This window comes from Neolamprologus brichardi, chromosome 15 (assembly GCF_056152115.1).
Source record: "Neolamprologus brichardi isolate AB-2024 chromosome 15, ASM5615211v1, whole genome shotgun sequence".
NCBI lineage: Eukaryota > Metazoa > Chordata > Actinopteri > Cichliformes > Cichlidae > Neolamprologus > Neolamprologus brichardi.
This window is the reverse complement of record NC_142118.1, coordinates 3,640,552-3,646,551: the sequence shown is the minus strand read 5'-3', so window position 1 is coordinate 3,646,551 and position 6,000 is coordinate 3,640,552. Positions and strand designations below refer to the sequence as shown.

Sequence of the window (6,000 nt, the reverse complement as noted above, 5' to 3'; positions counted from 1 at the left end):
TGCAGTGTCAGTGTACATGGACGTCTGTCTTCATTCCCAGGGAGTCAAATACTGACATTTTGTCAAACCTGCTGGCGTCACGCAGATACACACAAGGTGTTCTTTGACATTTGTGCCTTGAGTCACTGATCGCAGCAGGAGTATGTTCAGTCTTGCTACAAACTTGCTACATGTATACGTGATGATTCAGGACCCCTTGATGTGATGTTTAAATGCAGTGGATATGCTTGAGGGTAATTCTTTTAACACGAAAGTCTGCACTTTAAACCAAATCCTGATCTTTTTGTAAACCTTTACAGGCAGTTGTGGTGCTTAAGCAAACAGAGAGTGAAAACAAAGCACAATTAAGTGCTCCCAAGTGGCACGCGATCTATGACCTTCTGGTTGACATTCTTGCAATTTAGGCAGCCGTTGCCGCTACTTTTTCCTCGTGTATACTTTGTCACTCTTCCAAACAAGCCTGTTTGCTTTCAGTGTCAAATAATGCCACAGCCCAGAAGCCAAAGGAACACCTTGTGCACATCTTTGAGAGTCCAGTGACAGTTTTGATACCTTGATAGGTTTTTCATGTCCAGTGAAAGTCACCACATGTGTGTGACTGGAAGAGCTTCTCGTGCAGAGCTCTCTGATGAATCATAAGACTGGAGAGGCACTATGAGCTCTTGTTAGTCTTCATATGTGTTAAGATGATTGAGTCTTATAGGTTGCAGGATTTAGTGTATAATTTGGTGTTGTAGCACTACAGCACAGTTCCTAGCCCTGTGCCGTAGTGCTAACTTCTAATGTTAACATGAACATGCAGTGACAATGCTAACATGCTGATTTTATGGCATAAAATTCACTGTCATAACCTCAAAGTTAAGGTGAGCTTGAAGAAATACTTTTAGAGTTGAGAATATAGATGACAGTCATAAACAAACAAATTGTCAGTCAAATAACCCTGCATGTGTCTTTCTGGGTCTAGTTCAACAGCACTGTTAGCAAAGTAGCTTGAATTTGTTGATTTATGGTGGGGATATGATGGGGAATTCCCTAAAATATTTGTTTGGATAATCCACCAACTCATTCAGTGGCTGTTTGCATACAAAGTCGTGTTTCATGGTGTGGTGTGTTTCATCTCTCAGGGCTTTTATTCAGCAGTCATGGCTGAGAGGTATCTGAAGATGTCATGTTCTTTTTGAAATCATCCCTTTTCATTGCCTGATCTAATCTCATGGTTCTTCCCAGAGATGTAATGAAGCTTTGGATACAGCTGGCTGTATACAGAGCCTGTCACTTTGTCACTTTTTAAACTGACATTTAAAGCCGAGCTAACACATCTGTTAAATTTATATTTCTGCTGCTTTGATGTTTATTTTGAGATGTTGGTTAACCCACCTCTGCACTATAATTGCTTCTGTTTACAAACTGTGTCTCAAAGAGGTTCAAGTTTTGCATAGTTCACGTGGAAATTAAAATTTTGGATCATGCTGCTTGTATTGAAGTATTTTATTTTTTAAGGGTTGTATTTTTTTCTGCTTTTCAGAAGATCTGCATTGATTTGGAGAGCCCCTCTAGCAAGATATTGCAGCAGGTGGATAACATATGCTCATATGCCGTTAGGCCAAACTCACTGAGGGTGCAGAACCCAAGATGAAGCAGTTGGAGTCCATTCGTGTGGCAAAAGAGTTAATTGAGAGACAGGCGAGTAACATCAACAACTGCTATAGCAGCAACCTGGCCAGCATGCAGGTAGGGAAACATGAGCTGGCTGTTTGACTGTGACTGAACTTCTTTGAAGGTGTATATGTTCGGTCCCAATTATTGTAATTTCCAACCAACTGCACTTGCAGCATGCCATTACATGCCTTACTGACTCTCACTAGCCTCGGTGAAAACAATATAGGACTTGAAGTAATGAATCTGCGGAGTGTGGGAAGCGAACGTGGAAAGTTTGAGAGCATCACACCGCTGCAGTTGTCAGATTTCTGATGTCACTGATCCAAGATCTTATTTCACCTTCCCTGGATGACTGTTTGATCAAGTGATGGGGCAGGCGCCACTTTAGAGTTGAGATATCTGCCCTCCAGCCATTCTTTTCGAAGCCGTTATTTGCAGCATTTCCCTCGCCTCAAAAGTCAAACATTAACCTGTCAGACACAACTTGGAAAGTGCGGTTTCATAGTGATCAGCAGCGTAACGTATCTAGTGACCACCCGAGGCTCTGACAGCACACTGTCAGCGAAGTGTCCACTGTTACTGTACGCTACCAGCCCTAAAACAGGAAAGAAACCAAAGCAGGAACTTGATACCTGTTGACACAGTGTTTAAATGACAGTATTCCATAAACACAGAGGTGGTGGGCCGCCTCTAGGGATTTGTAGGGGCCTGCTGCTCCTGTGTACAGTTTAAATAGCATGTAGATGATTAGAAGGATCAAATGGCCAAGGGATAAAACCACAAAGGGGAGCTGTGCGCCGTGTGAAAACATGAAGGTGCCTATAATAATTACTTACGACTTGTTGACTCACTAAAATTACTGTGAAATTGGTCACACTGTTGAGGAAAGCTGCGTTCAGACAGACAGTAATTGCATTTCCTGTTAGTCTCAGGCTTCGTGTCTCTTTCTCGCTGTGTGTGACTGAACACCTCTTTCAGCTGGCCCTGATCAGAGCGTAGACTCAACTGACTGTAACAGAGAGAGTCAAAAGAGATCAGGCAATACGGTGCATATTACACTCAAGCCACAATTTGAGTGAAAACCTGTTTTTCATCAGGTTTTTATCATTACCATGAAAATAGCTTCACTCAGACCCCACAAACTGACCAGAGGTTTAACTGAACTTAACAGGATTTTCTGATGCCATTGATTGTTAGGCGAGCGTTCACCTCAAAGCCCAGCTTAGAGCCTGTTAGTCGTGTGTGCACGTATGGCACATATAAAAAGCCCCTGCTGATGGGAAAGGCACTTCCACGAAATAGTAGTAAACGGTTGACTGCATTTGGGCCTCCTTATGGAACTGAGCTGAGAGAACAAGCTCACTCCTCCGTGTCCTGTCTGATAAAACCAGGGTTTGGACGTTTGCCATCTCTGGGGGCTTGGCAGGATGCAGTGACTCGCTGAGGTTTGAAACCCCATTAAAAATTGTCACTTTATTTTAAGCAGCTGCCACACTAGCGAGTCCCACATCCTTCTGGAAAACGAATCAGAAGCCCAGAGCTGGCTGGGGATTGGCTCAGCTCAGACCATCGCATTCATAGTGTGCTGATCTGAGCTGTTAAAGTTTGTTTCCCCTAGATGACTTTAGGGTAATGACGGCTTTTAATTTTCCTGTCAGTTGAATTAAAGACGCCTGTCCGGCATGTTGTGTCTTGAGACGCTGGGAATATTATTTATGAAACTTTCTCTGCATATCTGAGCAAACCATTATGATTGTGTGTGGGCCAACCCATAATCCCAACTAGATTTAGTGAAGTTGCTACAGCAAGACACTTTATAGCACAAACTGCCAATTCTCAAGGTTACCCTAAGTGTGAATTGAAGGTCCTTGGATGGTCCCACTTCCTCAGTTGGGAGGTTGTTCTTCCGACTTCACTGCATTCATGTCCTTTTAATTCGGAACGTGGGAAAGATTGATGCTGAAAAGATGATGTGTTGTTTTATAGCTCAGAGAATTTAAACGACACATTGATAGCTGTTTCCAGGACATACAAAATGAATATTGCTTTGACTGGCTTGTTACCAGATTACTGCCAGTAAAAAAACTTATCTAAGTAATCTAGTGTGTCCACTCGGCAGAGACGGCGAAAAATGTTTAAAATGTTAGCAAAAATCTGAAAGAAGCAAATTTCCAGCATGAATCAAAAGCGTATTACTCTGACATGTTTCTTTTCTGTGCTACTATTCTGTTTATGTTGCATACTGAATATCCTGCAAGTTATGTACAAAACTTTTTGCCAGCTTTCCAAATTGGTGTTCCAACTTGGGAAGGGTTCATATGAATTTTCCAGTGAGGAACTCCATTTTTTCCAATGATTCCAGTGCCATTAATTACAGCTGGGCGATGGGGAAAAAAAAAAAAAAAAGTCTTAATCACAACATTTTTTTCAGTCAATACTGATCTATATCACAGTATAAATTAAGTCACTATTTCTGTTAGGAGTAAAAAAGAACCTTTAAGCTTAAGTGAGATGAGAAAGTTAATTTTAGTTTCAATATAATTTGCTTTCTGTGAGATGTTAAACATAATAAATGTACTAACTGTATTCATAATAACTAACATCGGCATTTATAATAAACTAAAATCATAATTATGACTTGGCAGCAGAAGTGTTACACAAGAACACAAACGAACTGGAAAACTAAGTTCTTTGATCAGTTCCAGAGAAATAAAGTAGCAATCAACACTGAAAAAAATCTCATACTGTGACTACGGCTTCCGAGGAAAACCATCTGATTGTTTAGTTTGTAAGTGCTGCATTAAGTTTACCAGCCTGTGGCTTAGTTAGAGTTTCAGCTGATAGCATACAGTCTTCTAACTAAGAACAACAAAGACCTCTGCCTGCTGTATCTGGAAGTGGCAGCGAAGTGAGTTGGGCTTAAATTTAAAGCAGTGAACTGAAAAACACTAAAATATTCGGGTTACTTCATGGAAGCTGCTGAGATTAAATGAGCTGTCCCTGAGTGTCACCTTTTAATTGAAAGACTTGTTTTGTTTTGCTTAAAACAAAACATGGCTGTAGATGTGGGGATGAAGCCCTGGCTGCTGTTGAACTATTCCTACTAACAATTCTTCCAGTTTCAAATACAGTTCCCATAGACACATGAAACTGTTACAATTTAACATTGCACGTATTTGTGTAGTACTATCTGCCTACTAACAAAATGTGTTGTGTGGTGTGGTTTTCTCACTTCCAGCATGAATAGAAAGAAATGCATACATAACTACGTATAAACTTTTCACTCTGTGCAATCCTGTGAAAAATTAGGTAGAAGCCCACAGTTCAGTAGCTTTGTAGAGCCATCTCTATCAGCACGTTTTCTTTTCATAAAGTCAAAATAACATTTTGAGAAAAAGTTGAAATGTGGAGATTAAAACTAGAACATCTGCCACAGCTGCTCTACACTTAACAAAGTACCTTGTGTAGGTGAGTTACTGAAATCATACTTAAGAATCAGTTTTAGTCACATGGAAAATATTTATATTTTAGGAGATAAAAAGTTAAAATGTAAAAAAGTATAAGATTTATCTTAAAGTACTACAGTCCATCCAAGATTGTGAGCATTCTTTTATGCACAGCTCTCTTTACGTCCCATCACGGTGTGTCAGTCAGGTAGCTGGACTTTGACTGCATTATAACACATTGATTCTTTTCTTTTTCTGCCATTCTGTGGGAGATTTGCAGCTGTCCACCCCTGGGAGGATTGTGTCATTGTATTAACACACCCATGAATGCTCCAGACTAGCAAATTGCCAAAACGTCTGCTTTTATAGATGTGCTCACACTTGCTGATAAACCAGCAGCAACAGCAACAGCTGGTAAACGTACCCTTCTTAAATCCTATGAGAGCAAAGAGAGTGCACTTAATTTTCCACATGACACTACCTTCAGTATTAAGTTGTGTATTTACCTGATCCATTATTCCATTTTCACTTCTTTTTTAATGATATTAAATATATTATTTTACATTTACAAAAACGATTAATAAGAACAGTCGGCTAATAAGATACATAGGCAAGCTATAAACAATACCCTGTGCATAGGCCCTGCAGGGTCTCAGTTTGGGGGATTAACTAGCTAAAAACCTCAAATATTCACCCCAGTTTTTTCACGATTTTATTCTGAAATTTATATATTTCAAATATAATTTTAAATATCTATCTTCTCGTGAAAAAACATACATGTAAGAGCGAAAGAGTTAAAGATCGTGTGCACATTTATATGACTGCATATTGGCCATCTGTTAAAAGTTGTCCCTAAAAAAACAAACCAATTATGTGATTGTGCTTGACATAAAAT

General features: G+C 39.8%; 1 protein-coding gene across 1 annotated transcript in view; it reads left to right on the top strand.

Moving 5' to 3' along the window:
- Positions 1-1,675: 1,675 nt before the first annotated feature.
- runx2b (RUNX family transcription factor 2b) overlaps positions 1,676-6,000 on the top strand; it is a 118,564-nt gene continuing 114,239 nt past the window's right edge. Inside the window, exon 1 of the mRNA XM_087852056.1 lies at positions 1,676-1,731. The gene's annotated coding sequence lies outside the window, so the exon portion shown is untranslated. The remainder of the gene's footprint in view (positions 1,732-6,000) is intronic.